General features: G+C 46.3%; 40 non-coding genes across 40 annotated transcripts; all 40 read right to left on the reverse strand.

Moving 5' to 3' along the window:
- Positions 1 to 1426: 1426 nt before the first annotated feature.
- Positions 1427 to 1499, reverse strand: trnaf-gaa. Its single transcript has one exon. It is a non-coding gene; the product is annotated as a tRNA-Phe (tRNA).
- Positions 1500 to 1877: 378 nt separating this feature from the next.
- On the reverse strand, positions 1878 to 1950 carry trnaf-gaa. The gene has a single exon. It is a non-coding gene; the product is annotated as a tRNA-Phe (tRNA).
- A 375-nt stretch (positions 1951 to 2325) lies between these two features.
- Positions 2326 to 2401, reverse strand: trnav-gac. Its single transcript has one exon. It is a non-coding gene; the product is annotated as a tRNA-Val (tRNA).
- An 829-nt stretch (positions 2402 to 3230) lies between these two features.
- On the reverse strand, positions 3231 to 3303 carry trnaf-gaa. The gene has a single exon. It is a non-coding gene; the product is annotated as a tRNA-Phe (tRNA).
- Positions 3304 to 3681: 378 nt separating this feature from the next.
- trnaf-gaa lies at positions 3682 to 3754 on the reverse strand. The gene has a single exon. It is a non-coding gene; the product is annotated as a tRNA-Phe (tRNA).
- Positions 3755 to 4133: 379 nt separating this feature from the next.
- trnaf-gaa lies at positions 4134 to 4206 on the reverse strand. Its single transcript has one exon. It is a non-coding gene; the product is annotated as a tRNA-Phe (tRNA).
- A 378-nt stretch (positions 4207 to 4584) lies between these two features.
- trnaf-gaa lies at positions 4585 to 4657 on the reverse strand. The gene has a single exon. It is a non-coding gene; the product is annotated as a tRNA-Phe (tRNA).
- Positions 4658 to 5035: 378 nt separating this feature from the next.
- trnaf-gaa lies at positions 5036 to 5108 on the reverse strand. Its single transcript has one exon. It is a non-coding gene; the product is annotated as a tRNA-Phe (tRNA).
- Positions 5109 to 5486: 378 nt separating this feature from the next.
- Positions 5487 to 5559, reverse strand: trnaf-gaa. The gene has a single exon. It is a non-coding gene; the product is annotated as a tRNA-Phe (tRNA).
- A 378-nt stretch (positions 5560 to 5937) lies between these two features.
- trnaf-gaa lies at positions 5938 to 6010 on the reverse strand. Its single transcript has one exon. It is a non-coding gene; the product is annotated as a tRNA-Phe (tRNA).
- Positions 6011 to 6390: 380 nt separating this feature from the next.
- Positions 6391 to 6463, reverse strand: trnaf-gaa. Its single transcript has one exon. It is a non-coding gene; the product is annotated as a tRNA-Phe (tRNA).
- Positions 6464 to 6845: 382 nt separating this feature from the next.
- On the reverse strand, positions 6846 to 6918 carry trnaf-gaa. Its single transcript has one exon. It is a non-coding gene; the product is annotated as a tRNA-Phe (tRNA).
- A 378-nt stretch (positions 6919 to 7296) lies between these two features.
- trnaf-gaa lies at positions 7297 to 7369 on the reverse strand. Its single transcript has one exon. It is a non-coding gene; the product is annotated as a tRNA-Phe (tRNA).
- A 376-nt stretch (positions 7370 to 7745) lies between these two features.
- trnaf-gaa lies at positions 7746 to 7818 on the reverse strand. The gene has a single exon. It is a non-coding gene; the product is annotated as a tRNA-Phe (tRNA).
- Positions 7819 to 8197: 379 nt separating this feature from the next.
- Positions 8198 to 8270, reverse strand: trnaf-gaa. Its single transcript has one exon. It is a non-coding gene; the product is annotated as a tRNA-Phe (tRNA).
- A 379-nt stretch (positions 8271 to 8649) lies between these two features.
- On the reverse strand, positions 8650 to 8722 carry trnaf-gaa. The gene has a single exon. It is a non-coding gene; the product is annotated as a tRNA-Phe (tRNA).
- Positions 8723 to 9100: 378 nt separating this feature from the next.
- trnaf-gaa lies at positions 9101 to 9173 on the reverse strand. The gene has a single exon. It is a non-coding gene; the product is annotated as a tRNA-Phe (tRNA).
- Positions 9174 to 10001: 828 nt separating this feature from the next.
- On the reverse strand, positions 10002 to 10074 carry trnaf-gaa. The gene has a single exon. It is a non-coding gene; the product is annotated as a tRNA-Phe (tRNA).
- A 378-nt stretch (positions 10075 to 10452) lies between these two features.
- On the reverse strand, positions 10453 to 10525 carry trnaf-gaa. The gene has a single exon. It is a non-coding gene; the product is annotated as a tRNA-Phe (tRNA).
- A 380-nt stretch (positions 10526 to 10905) lies between these two features.
- On the reverse strand, positions 10906 to 10978 carry trnaf-gaa. Its single transcript has one exon. It is a non-coding gene; the product is annotated as a tRNA-Phe (tRNA).
- Positions 10979 to 11359: 381 nt separating this feature from the next.
- On the reverse strand, positions 11360 to 11432 carry trnaf-gaa. The gene has a single exon. It is a non-coding gene; the product is annotated as a tRNA-Phe (tRNA).
- Positions 11433 to 12262: 830 nt separating this feature from the next.
- Positions 12263 to 12335, reverse strand: trnaf-gaa. The gene has a single exon. It is a non-coding gene; the product is annotated as a tRNA-Phe (tRNA).
- A 378-nt stretch (positions 12336 to 12713) lies between these two features.
- Positions 12714 to 12786, reverse strand: trnaf-gaa. The gene has a single exon. It is a non-coding gene; the product is annotated as a tRNA-Phe (tRNA).
- Positions 12787 to 13164: 378 nt separating this feature from the next.
- On the reverse strand, positions 13165 to 13237 carry trnaf-gaa. The gene has a single exon. It is a non-coding gene; the product is annotated as a tRNA-Phe (tRNA).
- Positions 13238 to 13615: 378 nt separating this feature from the next.
- trnaf-gaa lies at positions 13616 to 13688 on the reverse strand. Its single transcript has one exon. It is a non-coding gene; the product is annotated as a tRNA-Phe (tRNA).
- Positions 13689 to 14065: 377 nt separating this feature from the next.
- trnaf-gaa lies at positions 14066 to 14138 on the reverse strand. The gene has a single exon. It is a non-coding gene; the product is annotated as a tRNA-Phe (tRNA).
- Positions 14139 to 14972: 834 nt separating this feature from the next.
- On the reverse strand, positions 14973 to 15045 carry trnaf-gaa. Its single transcript has one exon. It is a non-coding gene; the product is annotated as a tRNA-Phe (tRNA).
- Positions 15046 to 15424: 379 nt separating this feature from the next.
- On the reverse strand, positions 15425 to 15497 carry trnaf-gaa. Its single transcript has one exon. It is a non-coding gene; the product is annotated as a tRNA-Phe (tRNA).
- A 379-nt stretch (positions 15498 to 15876) lies between these two features.
- Positions 15877 to 15949, reverse strand: trnaf-gaa. Its single transcript has one exon. It is a non-coding gene; the product is annotated as a tRNA-Phe (tRNA).
- A 377-nt stretch (positions 15950 to 16326) lies between these two features.
- trnaf-gaa lies at positions 16327 to 16399 on the reverse strand. Its single transcript has one exon. It is a non-coding gene; the product is annotated as a tRNA-Phe (tRNA).
- A 376-nt stretch (positions 16400 to 16775) lies between these two features.
- trnaf-gaa lies at positions 16776 to 16848 on the reverse strand. The gene has a single exon. It is a non-coding gene; the product is annotated as a tRNA-Phe (tRNA).
- A 378-nt stretch (positions 16849 to 17226) lies between these two features.
- On the reverse strand, positions 17227 to 17299 carry trnaf-gaa. Its single transcript has one exon. It is a non-coding gene; the product is annotated as a tRNA-Phe (tRNA).
- A 378-nt stretch (positions 17300 to 17677) lies between these two features.
- On the reverse strand, positions 17678 to 17750 carry trnaf-gaa. Its single transcript has one exon. It is a non-coding gene; the product is annotated as a tRNA-Phe (tRNA).
- A 378-nt stretch (positions 17751 to 18128) lies between these two features.
- Positions 18129 to 18201, reverse strand: trnaf-gaa. The gene has a single exon. It is a non-coding gene; the product is annotated as a tRNA-Phe (tRNA).
- A 378-nt stretch (positions 18202 to 18579) lies between these two features.
- trnaf-gaa lies at positions 18580 to 18652 on the reverse strand. The gene has a single exon. It is a non-coding gene; the product is annotated as a tRNA-Phe (tRNA).
- A 378-nt stretch (positions 18653 to 19030) lies between these two features.
- trnaf-gaa lies at positions 19031 to 19103 on the reverse strand. The gene has a single exon. It is a non-coding gene; the product is annotated as a tRNA-Phe (tRNA).
- A 378-nt stretch (positions 19104 to 19481) lies between these two features.
- trnaf-gaa lies at positions 19482 to 19554 on the reverse strand. The gene has a single exon. It is a non-coding gene; the product is annotated as a tRNA-Phe (tRNA).
- An 828-nt stretch (positions 19555 to 20382) lies between these two features.
- Positions 20383 to 20455, reverse strand: trnaf-gaa. The gene has a single exon. It is a non-coding gene; the product is annotated as a tRNA-Phe (tRNA).
- A 378-nt stretch (positions 20456 to 20833) lies between these two features.
- Positions 20834 to 20906, reverse strand: trnaf-gaa. The gene has a single exon. It is a non-coding gene; the product is annotated as a tRNA-Phe (tRNA).
- Positions 20907 to 21282: 376 nt separating this feature from the next.
- trnaf-gaa lies at positions 21283 to 21355 on the reverse strand. Its single transcript has one exon. It is a non-coding gene; the product is annotated as a tRNA-Phe (tRNA).
- Positions 21356 to 24377: the final 3022 nt, after the last annotated feature.

Raw genomic sequence — 24377 nt, forward strand, 5'->3', positions numbered from 1 at the left:
ACTTCATAGGGAATTTAGTAATAAACTCAAACAGCATTTCAAACCATGTGTACCCGAAAAACACCCAGTCCAATGATGCCGAAACCCAGGATTGAACCAGGGACCTTTAGATCTTCAGTCTAACGCTCTCCCAACTGAGCTATTTCGGCACAAAAGCCCAAAACGTGTTGCCCGTCAGGCGGAAAAGACAACATCTTGAACAAATGGCAGCCATTTCAGGAAACAGCAACATTCCACATACCACTACGGGGCTGTTCACGGGAAACCAAAAAATTTCAACTGTTGCTGCAGAGAGAGAGAAAAACGACCCAGCAGAGCTGCTCCGAGGTCCTTCCACATAGGGCAGAACCACTGCCGCAACGTTCCGTCATCAACGCCCTGTGAACAGTGTCTTTGTCCAGTCATCCATTCACTAAACAAACAACCAACGGTAAAACATATGGGTTCCAACGTAACTTCATAGGGAATTTAGTAATAAACTCAAACAGCATTTCAAACCATGTGTACCCGAAAACACCAGTCCAATGATGCCGAAACCCAGGATTGAACCAGGGACCTTTAGATCTTCAGTCTAACGCTCTCCCAACTGAGCTATTTCGGCACAAAAGCCCAAAACGTGTGCCGTCAGGCGGAAAAGACAACATCTCGAACAAATGGCAGCCATTTCAGGAAACAGCAACATTCCACGTACCACTACGGGGCTGTTCACGGGAAAACAAAAAATTTCAACTGTTGCTGCAGAGAGAGAGAAAAACGACCCAGCAGAGCTGCTCCGAGGTCCTTCCACATCGGGCAGAACCACTGCCGCAACGTTCCGTCATCAACTCCCTGTGAACAGTGTCTTGTCCAGTCATCCATTCATAAACAAACAACCAACGGTAAAACATATGGGTTCCAACGTAACTTCATAGGGAATTTAGTAATAAACTCAAACAGCATTTCAAACCATGTGTACCAAAAACCCCAGTCCAATGATGCCAAAACCCGGGATTGAACCAGGGACCTTTAGATCTTCAGTCTAACGCTCTCCCAAATGAGCTATTTCGGCACAAAAGCTCTAAACGTGGTGCCAGTCAGGCGGAAAAGACAATATTTCGAACAAATGGCAGCCATTTCAGGAAACAGCAACATTCCACATACCACTACGGGGCTGTTCACGGGAAACCAAAAAATTTCAACTGTTGCTGCAGAGAGAGAGAAAAACGACCCAGCAGAGCTGCTCCGAGGTCCTTCCACATAGGGCAGAACCACTGCCGCAACGTTCCGTCATCAACGCCCTGTGAACAGTGTCTTTGTCCAGTCATCCATTCACTAAACAAACAACCAACGGTAAAACATATGGGTTCCAACGTAACTTCATAGGGAATTTAGTAATAAACTCAAACAGCATTTCAAACCATGTGTACCAAAAACCCCAGTCCAATGATGCCGAAACCCGGGATTGAACCAGGGACCTTTAGATCTTCAGTCTAACGCTCTCCCAACTGAGCTATTTCGGCACAAAAGCCCAAAACGTGTTGCCCGTCAGGCGGAAAAGACAACATCTTGAACAAATGGCAGCCATGTCAGGAAACCGGCAACATTCCACATACCATTCCTGGGCTGTTCACGTGAAAACAAAAATTTCAACTGTTGCTGCAGAGAGAGAGAAAAACGACCCAGCAGAGCTGCTCCGAGGTCCTTCCACATCGGGCAGAACCACTGCCGCAACGTTCCGTCATCAACTCCCTGTGAACAGTGTCTTCGTCCAGTCATCCATTCACTAAACAAACAACCAACGGTAAAACATATGGGTTCCAACGTAACTTCATAGGGAATTTAGTAATAAACTCAAACAGCATTTCAAACCATGTGTACCAAAAACCCCAGTCCAATGATGCCGAAACCCGGGATTGAACCAGGGACCTTTAGATCTTCAGTCTAACGCTCTCCCAACTGAGCTATTTCGGCACAAAAGCCCAAAACGTGTTGCCCGTCAGGCGGAAAAGACAACATCTTGAACAAATGGCAGCCATTTCAGGAAACAGCAACATTCCACATACCACTACGGGGCTGTTCACGGGAAACCAAAAAATTTCAACTGTTGCTGCAGAGAGAGAGAAAAACGACCCAGCAGAGCTGCTCCGAGGTCCTTCCACATAGGGCAGAACCACTGCCGCAACGTTCCGTCATCAACGCCCTGTGAACAGTGTCTTTGTCCAGTCATCCATTCACTAAACAAACAACCAACGGTAAAACATATGGGTTCCAACGTAACTTCATAGGGAATTTAGTAATAAACTCAAACAGCATTTCAAACCATGTGTACCGAAAACACCAGTCCAATGACTCCAAAACCCAGGATTGAACCAGGGACCTTTAGATCGTCAGTTTAACACTCTCCCAACTGAGCTATCTCGGCACAAAAACCCAAAAAGTTGTGCCTGTCAGGCGGAAAAGACAACATCTCGAACAAACGGCAGCCATTTCAGGAAACAGCAACATTCCACGTACCACTACGGGGCTGTTCACGGGAAAACAAAAAATTTCAACTGTTGCTGCAGAGAGAGAGAAAAACGACCCAGCAGAGCTGCTCCGAGGTCCTTCCACATCGGGCAGAACCACTGCCGCAACGTTCCGTCATCAACTCCCTGTGAACAGTGTCTTTGTCCAGTCATCCATTCACTAAACAAACAACCAACGGTAAAACATATGGGTTCCAACGTAACTTCATAGGGAATTTAGCGATAAATGTAGACAGCATTTCTAACCATGTGTCCCGAAAACACCAGTCCAATGATGCCGAAACCCAGGATTGAACCAGGGACCTTTAGATCTTCAGTCTAACGCTCTCCCAACTGAGCTATTTCGGCACAAAAGCTCTAAACGTGGTGCCCGTCAGGCGGAAAAGACAACATCTTGAACAAATGGCAGCCATTTCAGGAAACAGCAACATTCCACATACCACTACGGGGCTGTTCACGGGAAACCAAAAAATTTCAACTGTTGCTGCAGAGAGAGAGAAAAACGACCCAGCAGAGCTGCTCCGAGGTCCTTCCACATCGGGCAGAACCACTGCCGCAACGTTCCGTCATCAACTCCCTGTGAACAGTGTCTTTGTCCAGTCATCCATTCACTAAACAAACAACCAACGGTAAAACATATGGGTTCCAACGTAACTTCATAGGGAATTTAGTAATAAACTCAAACAGCATTTCAAACCATGTGTACCAAAAACCCCAGTCCAATGATGCCGAAACCCGGGATTGAACCAGGGACCTTTAGATCTTCAGTCTAACGCTCTCCCAACTGAGCTATTTCGGCACAAAAGCCCAAAACGTGTTGCCCGTCAGGCGGAAAAGACAACATCTTGAACAAATGGCAGCCATGTCAGGAAACGGCAACATTCCACATACCACTCCGGGGCTGTTCACGGGAAAACAAAAAATTTCAACTGTTGCTGCAGAGAGAGAGAAAAACGACCCAGCAGAGCTGCTCCGAGGTCCTTCCACATCGGGCAGAACCACTGCCGCAACGTTCCGTCATCAACTCCCTGTGAACAGTGTCTTTGTCCAGTCATCCATTCACTAAACAAACAACCAACGGTAAAACATATGGGTTCCAACGTAACTTCATAGGGAATTTAGTAATAAACTCAAACAGCATTTCAAACCATGTGTACCAAAAACCCCAGTCCAATGATGCCGAAACCCGGGATTGAACCAGGGACCTTTAGATCTTCAGTCTAACGCTCTCCCAACTGAGCTATTTCGGCACAAAAGCCCAAAACGTGTTGCCCGTCAGGTGGAAAAGACAACATCTTGAACAAATGGCAGCCATTTCAGGAAACAGCAACATTCCACATACCACTACGGGGCTGTTCACGGGAAACCAAAAAATTTCAACTGTTGCTGCAGAGAGAGAGAAAAACGACCCAGCAGAGCTGCTCCGAGGTCCTTCCACATCGGGCAGAACCACTGCCGCAACGTTCCGTCATCAACTCCCTGTGAACAGTGTCTTCGTCCAGTCATCCATTTCACTAAACAAACAACCAACGGTAAAACATATGGGTTCCAACGTAACTTCATAGGGAATTTAGTAATAAACTCAAACAGCATTTCAAACCATGTGTACCAAAAACCCCAGTCCAATGATGCCGAAACCCGGGATTGAACCAGGGACCTTTAGATCTTCAGTCTAACGCTCTCCCAACTGAGCTATTTCGGCACAAAAGCCCAAAACGTGTTGCCCGTCAGGCGGAAAAGACAACATCTCGAACTAACGGCAGCCATTTCAGGAAACAGCAACATTCCACGTACCACTACGGGGCTGTTCACGGGAAAACAAAAAATTTCAACTGTTGCTGCAGAGAGAGAGAAAAACGACCCAGCAGAGCTGCTCCGAGGTCCTTCCACATCGGGCAGAACCACTGCCGCAACGTTCCGTCATCAACTCCCTGTGAACAGTGTCTTTGTCCAGTCATCCATTCACTAAACAAACAACCAACGGTAAAACATATGGGTTCCAACGTAACTTCATAGGGAATTTAGTAATAAACTCAAACAGCATTTCAAACCATGTGTACCAAAAACCCCAGTCCAATGATGCCGAAACCCGGGATTGAACCAGGGACCTTTAGATCTTCAGTCTAACGCTCTCCCAACTGAGCTATTTCGGCACAAAAGCCCAAAACGTGTTGCCCGTCAGGTGGAAAAGACAACATCTTGAACAAATGGCAGCCATGTCAGGAACCGGCAACATTCCACATACCACTACGGGGCTGTTCACGGGAAAACAAAAAATTTCAACTGTTGCTGCAGAGAGAGAGAAAAACGACCCAGCAGAGCTGCTCCGAGGTCCTTCCACATCGGGCAGAACCACTGCCGCAACGTTCCGTCATCAACTCCCTGTGAACAGTGTCTTCGTCCAGTCATCCATTCAGTAAACAAACAACCAACGGTAAAACATATGGGTTCCAACGTAACTTCATAGGGAATTTAGTAATAAACTCAAACAGCATTTCAAACCATGTGTACCAAAAACCCCAGTCCAATGATGCCGAAACCCGGGATTGAACCAGGGACCTTTAGATCTTCAGTCTAACGCTCTCCCAACTGAGCTATTTCGGCACAAAAGCCCAAAACGTGTTGCCCGTCAGGCGGAAAAGACAACATCTTGAACAAATGGCAGCCATGTCAGGAAACGGCAACATTCCACATACCATTCCTGGGCTGTTCACGTGAAAACTAAAAATTTCAACTGTTGCTGCAGAGAGAGAGAAAAACGACCCAGCAGAGCTGCTCCGAGGTCCTTCCACATCGGGCAGAACCACTGCCGCAACGTTCCGTCATCAACGCCCTGTGAACAGTGTCTTCGTCCAGTCATCCATTTACTAAACAAACAACCAACGGTAAAACATATGGGTTCCAACGTAACTTCATAGGGAATTTAGTAATAAACTCAAACAGCATTTCAAACCATGTGTACCAAAAACCCCAGTCCAATGATGCCGAAACCCGGGATTGAACCAGGGACCTTTAGATCTTCAGTCTAACGCTCTCCCAACTGAGCTATTTCGGCACAAAAGCCCAAAACGTGTTGCCCGTCAGGCGGAAAAGACAACATCTCGAACTAACGGCAGCCATTTCAGGAAACAGCAACATTCCACGTACCACTACGGGGCTGTTCACGGGAAAACAAAAAATTTCAACTGTTGCTGCAGAGAGAGAGAAAAACGACCCAGCAGAGCTGCTCCGAGGTCCTTCCACATCGGGCAGAACCACTGCCGCAACGTTCCGTCATCAACTCCCTGTGAACAGTGTCTTTGTCCAGTCATCCATTCACTAAACAAACAACCAACGGTAAAACATATGGGTTCCAACGTAACTTCATAGGGAATTTAGTAATAAACTCAAACAGCATTTCAAACCATGTGTACCAAAAACCCCAGTCCAATGATGCCGAAACCCGGGATTGAACCAGGGACCTTTAGATCTTCAGTCTAACGCTCTCCCAACTGAGCTATTTCGGCACAAAACCCCGAAACGTGTTGCCCGTCAGGCGGAAAAGACAACATCTTGAACAAATGGCAGCCATTTCAGGAAACAGCAACATTCCACATACCACTACGGGGCTGTTCACGGGAAACCAAAAAATTTCAACTGTTGCTGCAGAGAGAGAGAAAAACGACCCAGCAGAGCTGCTCCGAGGTCCTTCCACATCGGGCAGAACCACTGCCGCAACGTTCCGTCATCAACTCCCTGTGAACAGTGTCTTTCGTCCAGTCATCCATTCACTAAACAAACAACCAACGGTAAAACATATGGGTTCCAACGTAACTTCATAGGGAATTTAGTAATAAACTCAAACAGCATTTCAAACCATGTGTACCCGAAAACACCAGTCCAATGATGCCGAAACCCGGGATTGAACCAGGGACCTTTAGATCTTCAGTCTAACGCTCTCCCAACTGAGCTATTTCGGCACAAAAGCCCAAAACGTGTTGCCCGTCAGGCGGAAAAGACAACATCTTGAACAAATGGCAGCCATGTCAGGAAACCGGCAACATTCCACATACCATTCCTGGGGCTGTTCACGTGAAAACAAAAAATTTCAACTGTTGCTGCAGAGAGAGAGAAAAACGACCCAGCAGAGCTGCTCCGAGGTCCTTCCACATCGGGCAGAACCACTGCCGCAACGTTCCGTCATCAACGCCCTGTGAACAGTGTCTTTGTCCAGTCATCCATTCACTAAACAAACAACCAACGGTAAAACATATGGGTTCCAACGTAACTTCATAGGGAATTTAGTAATAAACTCAAACAGCATTTCAAACCATGTGTACCCGAAAAACCCCAGTCCAATGATGCCGAAACCCGGGATTGAACCAGGGACCTTTAGATCTTCAGTCTAACGCTCTCCCAACTGAGCTATTTCGGCACAAAAGCCCAAAACGTGTTGCCCGTCAGGCGGAAAAGACAACATCTTGAACAAATGGCAGCCATTTCAGGAAACAGCAACATTCCACATACCACTACGGGGCTGTTCACGGGAAACCAAAAAATTTCAACTGTTGCTGCAGAGAGAGAGAAAAACGACCCAGCAGAGCTGCTCCGAGGTCCTTCCACATCGGGCAGAACCACTGCCGCAACGTTCCGTCATCAACTCCCTGTGAACAGTGTCTTTGTCCAGTCATCCATTCACTAAACAAACAACCAACGGTAAAACATATGGGTTCCAACGTAACTTCATAGGGAATTTAGTAATAAACTCAAACAGCATTTCAAACCATGTGTACCAAAAACCCCAGTCCAATGATGCCGAAACCCGGGATTGAACCAGGGACCTTTAGATCTTCAGTCTAACGCTCTCCCAACTGAGCTATTTCGGCACAAAAGCCCAAAACGTGTTGCCCGTCAGGCGGAAAAGACAACATCTTGAACAAATGGCAGCCATGTCAGGAACCGGCAACATTCCACATACCATACGGGCTGTTCACGTGAAAACAAAAAATTTCAACTGTTGCTGCAGAGAGAGAGAAAAACGACCCAGCAGAGCTGCTCCGAGGTCCTTCCACATCGGGCAGAACCACTGCCGCAACGTTCCGTCATCAACTCCCTGTGAACAGTGTCTTCGTCCAGTCATCCATTCAGTAAACAAGCAACCAACGGTAAAACATATGGGTTCCAACGTAACTTCATAGGGAATTTAGTAATAAACTCAAACAGCATTTCAAACCATGTGTACCAAAAACCCCAGTCCAATGATGCCGAAACCCGGGATTGAACCAGGGACCTTTAGATCTTCAGTCTAACGCTCTCCCAACTGAGCTATTTCGGCACAAAAGCCCAAAACGTGTTGCCCGTCAGGCGGAAAAGACAACATCTTGAACAAATGGCAGCCATGTCAGGAACCGGCAACATTCCACATACCATTCCTGGGGCTGTTCACGTGAAAACAAAAAATTTCAACTGTTGCTGCAGAGAGAGAGAAAAACAACCCAGCAGAGCTGCTCCGAGGTCCTTCCACATCGGGCAGAACCACTGCCGCAACGTTCCGTCATCAACTCCCTGTGAACAGTGTCTTTGTCCAGTCATCCATTCATTAAACAAACAACCAACGGTAAAACATATGGGTTCCAACGTAACTTCATAGGGAATTTAGTAATAAACTCAAACAGCATTTCAAACCATGTGTACCAAAAACCCCAGTCCAATGATGCCGAAACCCGGGATTGAACCAGGGACCTTTAGATCTTCAGTCTAACGCTCTCCCAACTGAGCTATTTCGGCACAAAAGCTCAAAACGTGTTGCCCGTCAGGCGGAAAAGACAACATCTCGAACAAATGGCAGCCATTTCAGGAAACAGCAACATTCCACATACCACTACGGGGCTGTTCACGGGAAAACAAAAAATTTCAACTGTTGCTGCAGAGAGAGAGAAAAACGACCCAGCAGAGCTGCTCCGAGGTCCTTCCACATCGGGCAGAACCACTGCCGCAACGTTCCGTCATCAACTCCCTGTGAACAGTGTCTTTCGTCCAGTCATCCATTCACTAAACAAACAACCAACGGTAAAACATATGGGTTCCAACGTAACTTCATAGGGAATTTAGTAATAAACTCAAACAGCATTTCAAACCATGTGTACCAAAACACCCAGTCCAATGATGCCGAAACCCGGGATTGAACCAGGGACCTTTAGATCTTCAGTCTAACGCTCTCCCAACTGAGCTATTTCGGCACAAAAGCCCAAAACGTGTTGCCCGTCAGGCGGAAAAGACAACATCTTGAACAAATGGCAGCCATTTCAGGAAACAGCAACATTCCACATACCACTACTGGGGCTGTTCACGTGAAAACAAAAATTTCAACTGTTGCTGCAGAGAGAGAGAAAAACGACCCAGCAGAGCTGCTCCGAGGTCCTTCCACATCGGGCAGAACCACTGCCGCAACGTTCCGTCATCAACTCCCTGTGAACAGTGTCTTCGTCCAGTCATCCATTCACTAAACAAACAACCAACGGTAAAACATATGGGTTCCAACGTAACTTCATAGGGAATTTAGCAATAAACTCAAACAGCATTTCAAACCATGTGTACCAAAAACCCCAGTCCAATGATGCCGAAACCCGGGATTGAACCAGGGACCTTTAGATCTTCAGTCTAACGCTCTCCCAACTGAGCTATTTCGGCACAAAATCCTGAAAAGTGGTGCCTGTCAGGCGGAAAAGACAACATCTCGAACAAACGGCAGCCATTTCAGGAAACAGCAACATTCCACATACCACTACGGGGCTGTTCACGGGAAAACAAAAAATTTCAACTGTTGCTGCAGAGAGAGAGAAAAACGACCCAGCAGAGCTGCTCCGAGGTCCTTCCACATCGGGCAGAACCACTGCCGCAACGTTCCGTCATCAACGCCCTGTGAACAGTGTCTTTGTCCAGTCATCCATTCACTAAACAAACAACCAACGGTAAAACATATGGGTTCCAACGTAACTTCATAGGGAATTTAGCGATAAACGCAAACAGCATTTCTAAACATGTGTCCCGAAAACACCCGTTCAATGATGCCGAAACCCGGGATTGAACCAGTGACCTTTAGATCTTCAGTCTAACGCTCTCCCAACTGAGCTATTTCGGCACAAAAGCCCAAAACGTGTTGCCCGTCAGGCGGAAAAGACAACATCTTGAACAAATGGCAGCCATTTCAGGAAACAGCAACATTCCACATACCACTACGGGGCTGTTCACGGGAAACAAAAAATTTCAACTGTTGCTGCAGAGAGAGAGAAAAACGACCCAGCAGAGCTGCTCCGAGGTCCTTCCACATCGGGCAGAACCACTGCCGCAACGTTCCATCATCAACTCCCTGTGAACAGTGTCTTCGTCCAGTCATCCATTCACTAAACAAACAACCAACGGTAAAACATATGGGTTCCAACGTAACTTCATAGGGAATTTAGTAATAAACTCAAACAGCATTTCAAACCATGTGTACCAAAAACCCCAGTCCAATGATGCCGAAACCCGGGATTGAACCAGGGACCTTTAGATCTTCAGTCTAACGCTCTCCCAACTGAGCTATTTCGGCACAAAAGCCCAAAACGTGGTGCCCGTCAGGCGGAAAAGACAACATCTCGAACAAATGGCAGCCATTTCAGGAACAGCAACATTCCACGTACCACTACGGGGCTGTTCACGGGAAAACAAAAAATTTCAACTGTTGCTGCAGAGAGAGAGAAAAACGACCCAGCAGAGCTGCTCCGAGGTCCTTCCACATCGGGCAGAACCACTGCCGCAACGTTCCGTCATCAACTCCCTGTGAACAGTGTCTTCGTCCAGTCATCCATTTAGTAAACAAACAACCAACGGTAAAACATATGGGTTCCAACGTAACTTCATAGGGAATTTAGTGATAAACTCAAACAGCATTTCTAACCATGTGTACCCGAAAACCCCAGTCCAATGATGCCGAAACCCGGGATTGAACCAGGGACCTTTAGATCTTCAGTCTAACGCTCTCCCAACTGAGCTATTTCGGCACAAAAGCCCAAAACGTGTTGCCCGTCAGGCGGAAAAGACAACATCTTGAACAAATGGCAGCCATGTCAGGAAACGGCAACATTCCACATACCATTCCTGGGCTGTTCACGTGAAAACAAAAAATTTCAACTGTTGCTGCAGAGAGAGAGAAAAACGACCCAGCAGAGCTGCTCCGAGGTCCTTCCACATCGGGCAGAACCACTGCCGCAACGTTCCGTCATCAACTCCCTGTGAACAGTGTCTTCGTCCAGTCATCCATTCACTAAACAAACAACCAACGGTAAAACATATGGGTTCCAACGTAACTTCATAGGGAATTTAGTAATAAACTCAAACAGCATTTCAAACCATGTGTACCCGAAAAACCCCAGTCCAATGATGCCGAAACCCGGGATTGAACCAGGGACCTTTAGATCTTCAGTCTAACGCTCTCCCAACTGAGCTATTTCGGCACAAAAGCCCAAAACGTGTTGCCCGTCAGGCGGAAAAGACAACATCTTGAACAAATGGCAGCCATGTCAGGAACCGGCAACATTCCACATACCATTCCTGGGGCTGTTCACGTGAAAACAAAAATTTCAACTGTTGCTGCAGAGAGAGAGAAAAACGACCCAGCAGAGCTGCTCCGAGGTCCTTCCACATCGGGCAGAACCACTGCCGCAACGTTCCGTCATCAACTCCCTGTGAACAGTGTCTTCGTCCAGTCATCCATTTCAGTAAACAAACAACCAACGGTAAAACATATGGGTTCCAACGTAACTTCATAGGGAATTTAGTAATAAACTCAAACAGCATTTCAAACCATGTGTACCCGAAAAACCCCAGTCCAATGATGCCGAAACCCGGGATTGAACCAGGGACCTTTAGATCTTCAGTCTAACGCTCTCCCAACTGAGCTATTTCGGCACAAAAGCCCAAAACGTGTTGCCCGTCAGGCGGAAAAGACAACATCTCGAACTAACGGCAGCCATTTCAGGAAACAGCAACATTCCACATACCACTACGGGGCTGTTCACGGGAAAACAAAAAATTTCAACTGTTGCTGCAGAGAGAGAGAAAAACGACCCAGCAGAGCTGCTCCGAGGTCCTTCCACATCGGGCAGAACCACTGCCGCAACGTTCCGTCATCAACTCCCTGTGAACAGTGTCTTCGTCCAGTCATCCATTCACTAAACAAACAACCAACGGTAAAACATATGGGTTCCAACGTAACTTCATAGGGAATTTAGCGATAAATCTAACAGCATTTCTAAACCATGTGTCCCGAAAACACCCAGTCCAATGATGCCGAAACCCAGGATTGAACCAGGGACCTTTAGATCTTCAGTCTAACGCTCTCCCAACTGAGCTATTTCGGCACAAAACCCCGAAACGTGTTGCCCGTCAGGCGGAAAAGACAACATCTTGAACAAATGGCAGCCATTTCAAGAAACAGCAACATTCCACATACCACTACGGGGCTGTTCACGGGAAAACAAAAAATTTCAACTGTTGCTGCAGAGAGAGAGAAAAACGACCCAGCAGAGCTGCTCCGAGGTCCTTCCACATCGGGCAGAACCACTGCCGCAACGTTCCGTCATCAACGCCCTGTGAACAGTGTCTTCGTCCAGTCATCCATTTAGTAAACAAACAACCAACGGTAAAACATATGGGTTCCAACGTAACTTCATAGGGAATTTAGTAATAAACTCAAACAGCATTTCAAACCATGTGTACCAAAAACCCCAGTCCAATGATGCCGAAACCCGGGATTGAACCAGGGACCTTTAGATCTTCAGTCTAACGCTCTCCCAACTGAGCTATTTCGGCACCAAAGCTCAAAATGTGGTGCCCGTCAGGCAGAACACAAAACATCTCGAACAAATGGCAGCCATTTCAGAAACAGCAACATTCCACGTACCACTACGGGGCTGTTCACGGGAAAACAAAAAATTTCAACTGTTGCTGCAGAGAGAGAGAAAAACGACCCAGCAGAGCTGCTCCGAGGTCCTTCCACATCGGGCAGAACCACTGCCGCAACGTTCCGTCATCAACTCCCTGTGAACAGTGTCTTCGTCCAGTCATCCATTTCAGTAAACAAACAACCAACGGTAAAACATATGGGTTCCAACGTAACTTCATAGGGAATTTAGTAATAAATCAAACAGCATTTCAAACCATGTGTCCCGAAAACACCCAGTCCAATGATGCCGAAACCCGGGATTGAACCAGGGACCTTTAGATCTTCAGTCTAACGCTCTCCCAACTGAGCTATTTCGGCACAAAACCCCGAAACATGTTGCCCGTCAGGCGGAAAAGACAACATCTTGAACAAATGGCAGCCATGTCAGGAACCGGCAACATTCCACATACCATTCCTGGGCTGTTCACGTGAAAACAAAAAATTTCAACTGTTGCTGCAGAGAGAGAGAAAAACGACCCAGCAGAGCTGCTCCGAGGTCCTTCCACATCGGGCAGAACCACTGCCGCAACGTTCCGTCATCAACTCCCTGTGAACAGTGTCTTCGTCCAGTCATCCATTTAGTAAACAAACAACCAACGGTAAAACATATGGGTTCCAACGTAACTTCATAGGGAATTTAGTAATAAACTCAAACAGCATTTCAAACCATGTGTACCAAAAACCCCAGTCCAATGATGCCGAAACCCGGGATTGAACCAGGGACCTTTAGATCTTCAGTCTAACGCTCTCCCAACTGAGCTATTTCGGCACAAAAGCCCAAAACGTGTTGCCCGTCAGGCGGAAAAGACAACATCTCGAACTAACGGCAGCCATTTCAGGAAACAGCAACATTCCACGTACCACTACGGGGCTGTTCACGGGAAAACAAAAAATTTCAACTGTTGCTGCAGAGAGAGAGAAAAACGACCCAGCAGAGCTGCTCCGAGGTCCTTCCACATCGGGCAGAACCACTGCCGCAACGTTCCGTCATCAACTCCCTGTGAACAGTGTCTTCGTCCAGTCATCCATTTAGTAAACAAACAACCAACGGTAAAACATATGGGTTCCAACGTAACTTCATAGGGAATTTAGTAATAAACTCAAACAGCATTTCAAACCATGTGTACCAAAAACCCCAGTCCAATGATGCCGAAACCCGGGATTGAACCAGGGACCTTTAGATCTTCAGTCTAACGCTCTCCCAACTGAGCTATTTCGGCACAAAAGCCCAAAACGTGTTGCCCGTCAGGCGGAAAAGACAACATCTTGAACAAATGGCAGCCATGTCAGGAACCAGCAACATTCCACATACCACTCCTGGGCTGTTCACGTGAAAACTAAAAATTTCAACTGTTGCTGCAGAGAGAGAGAAAAACGACCCAGCAGAGCTGCTCCGAGGTCCTTCCACATCGGGCAGAACCACTGCCGCAACGTTCCGTCATCAACGCCCTGTGAACAGTGTCTTTGTCCAGTCATCCATTCACTAAACAAACAACCAACGGTAAAACATATGGGTTCCAACGTAACTTCATAGGGAATTTAGTAATAAACTCAAACAGCATTTCAAACCATGTGTACCAAAACACCAGTCCAATGATGCCGAAACCCGGGATTGAACCAGGGACCTTTAGATCTTCAGTCTAACGCTCTCCCAACTGAGCTATTTCGGCACAAAAGCCCAAAACGTGTTGCCCGTCAGGCGGAAAAGACAACATCTCGAACAAATGGCAGCCATTTCAGGAAACAGCAACATTCCACATACCACTACGGGGCTGTTCACGGGAAAACAAAAAATTTCAACTGTTGCTGCAGAGAGAGAGAAAAACGACCCAGCAGAGCTGCTCCGAGGTCCTTCCACATCGGGCAGAACCACTGCCGCAACGTTCCGTCATCAACTCCCTGTGAACAGTGTCTTCGTCCAGTCATCCATTTCAGTAAACAAACAACCAACGGTAAAACATATGGGTTCCAACGTAACTTCATAGGGAATTTAGTAATAAACTCAAACAGCATTTCTAACCATGTGTCCCCGAAAACCCCAGTCCAATGATGCCGAAACCCGGGATTGAACAAGGGACCTTTAAATCTTCAGTCTAACGCTCTCCCAACTGAGCTATTTCGGCACAAAAGCTCAAAACGTGGTGCCCGTCAGGCGGAAAAGACAACATCTCGAACAAATGGCAGCCATTCAGGAACAGCAACATTCCACATACCATTACGGGGCTGTTCACGTGGGAAAACAAAAAATTTCAACTGTTGCTGCAGAGAGAGAGAAAAACGACCCAGCAGAGCTGCTCCGAGGTCCTTCCACATCGGGCAGAACCACTGCCGCAACGTTCCGTCATCAACGCCCTGTGAACAGTGTCTTCGTCCAGTCATCCATTTAGTAAACAAACAACCAACGGTAAAACATATGGGTTCCAACGTAACTTCATAGGGAATTTAGTAATAAACTCAAACAGCATTTCAAACCATGTGTACCCGAAAAACACCCAGTCCAATGATGCCGAAACCCGGGATTGAACCAGGGACCTTTAGATCTTCAGTCTAACGCTCTCCCAACTGAGCTATTTCGGCACAAAAGCCCAAAACGTGTTGCCCGTCAGGCGGAAAAGACAACATCTTGAACAAATGGCAGCCATGTCAGGAACCGGCAACATTCCACATACCATTCCTGGGCTGTTCACGTGAAAACAAAAAATTTCAACTGTTGCTGCAGAGAGAGAGAAAAACGACCCAGCAGAGCTGCTCCGAGGTCCTTCCACATCGGGCAGAACCACTGCCGCAACGTTCCGTCATCAACTCCCTGTGAACAGTGTCTTCGTCCAGTCATCCATTTAGTAAACAAACAACCAACGGTAAAACATATGGGTTCCAACGTAACTTCATAGGGAATTTAGTAATAAACTCAAACAGCATTTCAAACCATGTGTACCCAAAAACCCCAGTCCAATGATGCCGAAACCCGGGATTGAACCAGGGACCTTTAGATCTTCAGTCTAACGCTCTCCCAACTGAGCTATTTCGGCACAAAAGCCCAAAACGTGTTGCCCGTCAGGCGGAAAAGACAACATCTTGAACAAATGGCAGCCATTTCAGGAAACAGCAACATTCCACATACCACTACTGGGGCTGTTCACGTGAAAACAAAAAATTTCAACTGTTGCTGCAGAGAGAGAGAAAAACGACCCAGCAGAGCTGCTCCGAGGTCCTTCCACATCGGGCAGAACCACTGCCGCAACGTTCCGTCATCAACTCCCTGTGAACAGTGTCTTCGTCCAGTCATCCATTTAGTAAACAAGCAACCAACGGTAAAACATATGGGTTCCAACGTAACTTCATAGGGAATTTAGTAATAAACTCAAACAGCATTTCAAACCATGTGTACCCAAAACCCCAGTCCAATGATGCCGAAACCCGGGATTGAACCAGGGACCTTTAGATCTTCAGTCTAACGCTCTCCCAACTGAGCTATTTCGGCACAAAAGCCCAAAACGTGTTGCCCGTCAGGCGGAAAAGACAACATCTCGAACAAATGGCAGCCATTTCAGGAAACAGCAACATTCCACGTACCACTACGGGGCTGTTCACGGGAAAACAAAAAATTTCAACTGTTGCTGCAGAGAGAGAGAAAAACGACCCAGCAGAGCTGCTCCGAGGTCCTTCCACATCGGGCAGAACCACTGCCGCAACGTTCCGTCATCAACGCCCTGTGAACAGTGTCTTCGTCCAGTCATCCATTCACTAAACAAACAACCAACGGTAAAACATATGGGTTCCAACGTAACTTCATAGGGAATTTAGTAATAAACTCAAACAGCATTTCTAACCATGTGTCCCAAAACCCCAGTCCAATGATGCCGAAACCCGGGATTGAACCAGGGACCTTTAGATCTTCAGTCTAACGCTCTCCCAACTGAGCTATTTCGGCACAAAAGCCCAAAACGTGTTGCCCGTCAGGCGGAAAAGACAACATCTTGAACAAATGGCAGCCATGTCAGAACAGCAACATTCCACATACCATTACGGGGCTGTTCACGTGAAAACAAAAAATTTCAACTGTTGCTGCAGAGAGAGAGAAAAACGACCCAGCAGAGCTGCTCCGAGGTCCTTCCACATCGGGCAGAACCACTGCCGCAACGTTCCGTCATCAACTCCCTGTGAACAGTGTCTTCGTCCAGTCATCCATTTAGTAAACAAACAACCAACGGTAAAACATATGGGTTCCAACGTAACTTCATAGGGAATTTAGTAATAAACTCAAACAGCATTTCAAACCATGTGTACCAAAAACCCCAGTCCAATGATGCCGAAACCCGGGATTGAACCAGGGACCTTTAGATCTTCAGTCTAACGCTCTCCCAACTGAGCTATTTCGGCACAAAAGCCCAAAACGTGTTGCCCGTCAGGCGGAAAAGACAACATCTTGAACAAATGGCAGCCATGTCAGGAACCGGCAACATTCCACATACCATTCCTGGGCTGTTCACGTGAAAACAAAAAATTTCAACTGTTGCTGCAGAGAGAGAGAAAAACGACCCAGCAGAGCTGCTCCGAGGTCCTTCCACATCGGGCAGAACCACTGCCGCAACGTTCCGTCATCAACTCCCTGTGAACAGTGTCTTCGTCCAGTCATCCATTTAGTAAACAAACAACCAACGGTAAAACATATGGGTTCCAACGTAACTTCTTAGGGAATTTAGTAATAAACTCAAACAGCATTTCAAACCATGTGTACCGAAAACACCAGTCCAATGATGCCGAAACCCGGGATTGAACCAGGGACCTTTAGATCTTCAGTCTAACGCTCTCCCAACTGAGCTATTTCGGCACAAAAGCCCAAAACGTGTTGCCCGTCAGGCGGAAAAGACAACATCTCGAACAAATGGCAGCCATTTCAGGAAACAGCAACATTCCACATACCACTACGGGGCTGTTCACGTGAAAACAAAAAATTTCAACTGTTGCTGCAGAGAGAGAGAAAAACGACCCAGCAGAGCTGCTCCGAGGTCCTTCCACATCGGGCAGAACCACTGCCGCAACGTTCCGTCATCAACTCCCTGTGAACAGTGTCTTCGTCCAGTCATCCATTTAGTAAACAAACAACCAACGGTAAAACATATGGGTTCCAACGTAACTTCTTAGGGAATTTAGTAATAAACTCAAACAGCATTTCAAACCATGTGTACCGAAAACCCCAGTCCAATGATGCCGAAACCCGGGATTGAACCAGGGACCTTTAGATCTTCAGTCTAACGCTCTCCCAACTGAGCTATTTCGGCACAAAAGCCCAAAACGTGTTGCCCGTCAGGCGGAAAAGACAACATCTCGAACAAATGGCAGCCATTTCAGGAAACAGCAACATTCCACGTACCACTACGGGGCTGTTCACGGGAAAACAAAAAATTTCAACTGTTGCTGCAGAGAGAGAGAAAAACGACCCAGCAGAGCTGCTCCGAGGTCCTTCCACATCGGGCAGAACCACTGCCGCAACGTTCCGTCATCAACTCCCTGTGAACAGTGTCTTCGTCCAGTCATAAATTTAGTAAACAAACAACCAACGGTAAAACATATGGGTTCCAACGTAACTTCATAGGGAATTTAGTAATAAACTCAAACAGCATTTCTAACCATGTGTCCCGAAAACACCAGTCCAATGATGCCGAAACCCGGGATTGAACCAGGGACCTTTAGATCTTCAGTCTAACGCTCTCCCAACTGAGCTATTTCGGCACAAAAGCCCAAAACGTGTTGCCCGTCAGGCGGAAAAGACAACATCTTGAACAAATGGCAGCCATTTCAAGAAACAGCAACATTCCACATACCACTACGGGGCTGTTCACGGGAAAACAAAAAATTTCAACTGTTGCTGCAGAGAGAGAGAAAAACGACCCAGCAGAGCTGCTCCGAGGTCCTTCCACATCGGGCAGAACCACTGCCGCAACGTTCCGTCATCAACTCCCTGTGAACAGTGTCTTCGTCCAGTCATCCATTTAGTAAACAAACAACCAACGGTAAAACATATGGGTTCCAACGTAACTTCATAGGGAATTTAGTAATAAACTCAAACAGCATTTCTAACCATGTGTCCCCAAAACCCCAGTCCAATGATGCCGAAACCCGGGATTGAACCAGGGACCTTTAGATCTTCAGTCTAACGCTCTCCCAACTGAGCTATTTCGGCACAAAAGCCCAAAACGTGTTGCCCGTCAGGCGGAAAAGACAACATCTTGAACAAATGGCAGCCATGTCAGGAACCGGCAACATTCCACATACCATTCCCGGGCTGTTCACGTGAAAACAAAAAATTTCAACTGTTGCTGCAGAGAGAGAGAAAAACAACCCAGCAGAGCTGCTCCGAGGTCCTTCCACATCGGGCAGAACCACTGCCGCAACGTTCCGTCATCAACTCCCTGTGAACAGTGTCTTTGTCCAGTCATCCATTCAGTAAACAAACAACCAACGGTAAAACATATGGGTTCCAACGTAACTTCATAGGGAATTTAGCGATAAATGTAGACAGCATTTCTAACCATGTGTCCCGAAAACAACAGTCCAATGATGCCGAAACCCGGGATTGAACCAGGGACCTTTAGATCTTCAGTCTAACGCTCTCCCAACTGAGCTATTTCGGCACAAAAGCCCAAAACGTGTTGCCCGTCAGGCGGAAAAGACAACATCTTGAACAAATGGCAGCCATGTCAGGAACCGGCAACATTCCACATACCATTCCTGGGCTGTTCACGTGAAAACAAAAAATTTCAACTGTTGCTGCAGAGAGAGAGAAAAACGACCCAGCAGAGCTGCTCCGAGGTCCTTCCACATCGGGCAGAACCACTGCCGCAACGTTCCGTCATCAACTCCCTGTGAACAGTGTCTTCGTCCAGTCATCCATTTAGTAAACAAACAACCAACGGTAAAACATATGGGTTCCAACGTAACTTCATAGGGAATTTAGTAATAAACTCAAACAGCATTTCAAACCATGTGTACCAAAAACCCCAGTCCAATGATGCCGAAACCCGGGATTGAACCAGGGACCTTTAGATCTTCAGTCTAACGCTCTCCCAACTGAGCTATTTCGGCACAAAAGCCCAAAACGTGTTGCCCGTCAGGCGGAAAAGACAACATCTTGAACAAATGGCAGCCATTTCAGGAACCGGCAACATTCCACATACCACTACGGGGCTGTTCACGTGAAAACAAAAAATTTCAACTGTTGCTGCAGAGAGAGAGAAAAACACCCCAGCAGAGCTGCTCCGAGGTCCTTCCACATCGGGCAGAACCACTGCCGCAACGTTCCGTCATCAACTCCCTGTGAACAGTGTCTTCGTCCAGTCATCCATTTAGTAAACAAGCAACCAACGGTAAAACATATGGGTTCCAACGTAACTTCATAGGGAATTTAGTAATAAACTCAAACAGCATTTCAAACCATGTGTACCAAAAACCCCAGTCCAATGATGCCGAAACCCAGGATTGAACCAGGGACCTTTAGATCTTCAGTCTAACGCTCTCCCAACTGAGCTATTTCGGCACAAAACCCCGAAACGTGTTGCCCGTCAGGCGGAAAAGACAACATCTTGAACAAATGGCAGCCATTTCAAGAAACAGCAACATTCCACATACCACTACGGGCTGTTCACGGGAAAACAAAAAATTTCAACTGTTGCTGCAGAGAGAGAGAAAAACGACCCAGCAGAGCTGCTCCGAGGTCCTTCCACATCGGGCAGAACCACTGCCGCAACGTTCCGTCATCAACGCCCTGTGAACAGTGTCTTCGTCCAGTCATCCATTTAGTAAACAAACAACCAACGGTAAAACATATGGGTTCCAACGTAACTTCATAGGGAATTTAGTAATAAACACAAACAGCATTTCTAACCATGTGTCCCCAAAACCCCAGTCCAATGATGCCGAAACCCGGGATTGAACCAGGGACCTTTAGATCTTCAGTCTAACGCTCTCCCAACTGAGCTATTTCGGCACAAAGCCAAAACGTGTTGCCCGTCAGGCGGAAAAGACAATATCTCGAACAAATGGCAGCCATTTCAAGAAACAGCAACATTCCACATACCACTACGGGGCTGTTCACGTGAAAACAAAAAATTTCAACTGTTGCTGCAGAGAGAGAGAAAAACGACCCAGCAGAGCTGCTCCGAGGTCCTTCCACATCGGGCAGAACCACTGCCGCAACGTTCCGTCATCAACTCCCTGTGAACAGTGTCTTTCGTCCAGTCATCCATTTCAGTAAACAAACAACCAACGGTAAAACATATGGGTTCCAACGTAACTTCATAGGGAATTTAGCGATAAATGTAGACAGCATTTCTAACCATGTGTCCCGAAAACACCAGTCCAATGATGCCGAAACCCGGGATTGAACCAGGGACCTTTAGATCTTCAGTCTAACGCTCTCCCAACTGAGCTATTTCGGCACAAAAGCCCAAAACGTGTTGCCCGTCAGGCGGAAAAGACAACATCTTGAACAAACGGCAGCCATTCAGAAACAGCAACATTCCACATACCACTACGGGGCTGTTCACGGGAAAACAAAAAATTTCAACTGTTGCTGCAGAGAGAGAGAAAAACGACCCAGCAGAGCTGCTCCGAGGTCCTTCCACATCGGGCAGAACCACTGCCGCAACGTTCCGTCATCAACTCCCTGTGAACAGTGTCTTTGTCCAGTCATCCATTTAGTAAACAAACAACCAACGGTAAAACATATGGGTTCCAACGTAACTTCATAGGGAATTTAGCGATAAATGTAGACAGCATTTCTAACCATGTGTCCCGAAAACACCAGTCCAATGATGCCGAAACCCGGGATTGAACCAGGGACCTTTAGATCTTCAGTCTAACGCTCTCCCAACTGAGCTATTTCGGCACAAAAGCCCAAAACGTGTTGCCCGTCAGGCGGAAAAGACAATATCTTGAACAAATGGCAGCCATGTCAGGAACCGGCAACATTCCACATACCATTCCTGGGCTGTTCACGTGAAAACAAAAAATTTCAACTGTTGCTGCAGAGAGAGAGAAAAACGACCCAGCAGAGCTGCTCCGAGGTCCTTCCACATCGGGCAGAACCACTGCCGCAACGTTCCGTCATCAACTCCCTGTGAACAGTGTCTTCGTCCAGTCATCCATTTAGTAAACAAACAACCAACGGTAAAACATATGGGTTCCAACGTAACTTCTTAGGGAATTTAGTAATAAACTCAAACAGCATTTCAAACCATGTGTACCGAAAACACCAGTCCAATGATGCCGAAACCCGGGATTGAACCAGGGACCTTTAGATCTTCAGTCTAACACTCTCCCAACTGAGCTATTTTGGCGCAAAAGCACAAAACATGGTTCCCGTCAGAGGGAAAAGACAATATCTCGAACAAATGGCAGCCATTTCAAGAAACAGCAACATTCCACATACCACTACGGGGCTGTTCACGGGAAAACAAAAAATTTCAACTGTTGCTGCAGAGAGAGAGAAAAACGACCCAGCAGAGCTGCTCCGAGGTCCTTCCACATCGGGCAGAACCACTGCCCCAACGTTCCGTCATCAACGCCCTGTGAACAGTGTCTTCGTCCAGTCATCCATTTAGTAAACAAACAACCACCGGTAAAACATATGGGTTCCAACGTAACTTCATAGGGAATTTAGTAATAAACACAAACAGCATTTCTAACCATGTGTCCCCAAAACCCCAGTCCAATGATGCCGAAACCCGGGATTGAACAAGGGATCTTTAAATCTTCAGTCGATTGCTCTCCCAACTGAGCTATTTCGGCACCAAAGCTCAAAATGTGGTGCCCGTCAGGCAGAACACAAAACATCTCGAAAAAAACCCAGACATTAAAGAAGTCAGCAACTTTCCACAAACAATTAGGGGCATGTTCGTGGGAAAAACACAAAACCTCACCTGCTACTGCAGAAAGAGACAGAAACGACCCAGCAGAGCTGCTCCGAGGTTCTTCCACATCGGGCAGAACCACTGCCGCAACGTTCCGTCATCAACTCCCTGTGGACAGTGTCTCCGTCCAGTCATCCATTTAGTAAACAAACAACCAACGGTAAAACATATGGGTTCTGATAGAACTTCATGGGGAATTCAGTGACAAACCCAATCAGCATTTCAAACCATGTGTCCCCAAAACACCAGTCTTATGCTGCCGAAACTCTGGCTTGAACCAAATTTCTTTGGGTCTTAAGTAACCCTATCCCAATTGAGCTATTTCGCCTCTAACGTACAAATGTGGTTCCCATCACGTGGAAAACAAAACAGGGGCTGTTCGTGGGACAAAACACAAAACTTCATCTGCTGCTGCTGCTGCAGAGAGAGATGTCTCAAATTGACTGTTCCAGCCATCTTAAATGAATTATTAGCAATGCCTATCATGATACAAGATTCCTCCGAAAAAGAAATGAACATAAACAACCCAGTCACTGTCAAGCAGAAGCAAGAAACTATTAATAATTGTGACTTGTTATAAAACTGTTCCCTTTTAATGCTAGCTAGGCCTCAGCATCATAAGAGGGGTGGGTCCTAGGAGTGCCTGGATTAGAAATCTGCCCCACAAATTGAAAGTGCAACTGAACTAACTCCACCTCGTGCTGCTATCTTAAGGAAGCCAGACAAAAGCCAGAAGCTAGCAAGTCTTCCCTAACTAAAAGTGATTTAAAAATTAATGATGTACATGTGTTAGAATGGGTGCAGTTATAATGTAAGGCCTTACTGTATGTCTGTATACATTTGTGTTTCCTCTAAGTCTCCATATTATAGCTATATCTCAGTCTATTTTGTTTTTTAATCTCATTTCACTTTGTCTTGGACAGGTTGTGATAAAGATGAACCTCAGAGCTAATATCCCTCCCAGTTTAAAGGGCTCAACGGTGTTTTTTGCCTGCTGGCATGGAGAGTTATTTCCTCTCATACAGGTGCAGTAACGCTTAGATCGGGCCCAAAAAAATCAAGCCTGACTCTACCTGAGCCCGTGCGCGTTGTGTCCGAGCCCGGCCGGCCCGCCACATTAACTGTAATTATGAGCCCAAGCCCGATTTAAACCCGACAATTTTTTAATACGTGGGCCATTATAACTGACTGTTTGAACTGCAGAAATCTGTTTAGAAGGGGTATGCTTGGAGAAGTAACAAAAGAGGTCATTGAAGGCTTACTATCATCTTTTCTGCCATGGCAAGCCTGCTTCATGTGTCTGTTCATCGTTCACCTTTGTTTCTGCTAGCCATCCACTCCCGTTCACTTATTTATTATAAGACCCGTAAGAACTGCTCCTGCTTAGTTTTAGTTTAGCTTTTATTAGTTTTAGTCTTAGTTTTAGGCTTTTTTTGTAATATGGGTTATTTGTTGGGGGATTAAAAAGGTCAGAAAAAGTATTGTGTAATAATAACTCAACAAAAACATCATACAATTTTAGAAATATGTATTCACAATGTATTCAACAATAACACCAGTACATAAAATGTAGCCTACATATCATAAATATGTAAACAGTCTACACAAGACGCCGCAGTAAGTGCAAAATGTGTAAGTGACGTGTTCCAGGAAAAAAACCTAAATAGCCAACAGACTAAAGAAGACATACATGAACAGAATGCACTTGGGTTAATCGCGCGTAAAAAAAAAAATGTTAAATGCGTTAAAAGGAATTAGCCTTAACTCGTTATTATTGTGTTAATTTTGACAGCCATAATAAAACAAAAGTTAATAAAAATATTAAGCTTTTGAAGGATTTCTTACCACCTGACAATTAACTTTTTCAGTGTGTGTGTGTGTGTGTGTGTGTGAACCTCCACCCAACAAATGACAGACTACAAGAAAACCATTGCAGAGATAATCAGTGTAGAACATCTGAGTTTCAGACCTGAGCTGCCAGTTCATTGAATTCTTAAA

The sequence above is a fragment of the Sander lucioperca genome, chromosome 1 (genome assembly GCF_008315115.2).
Source record: "Sander lucioperca isolate FBNREF2018 chromosome 1, SLUC_FBN_1.2, whole genome shotgun sequence".
NCBI classification, from domain to species: Eukaryota; Metazoa; Chordata; class Actinopteri; order Perciformes; family Percidae; genus Sander; species Sander lucioperca.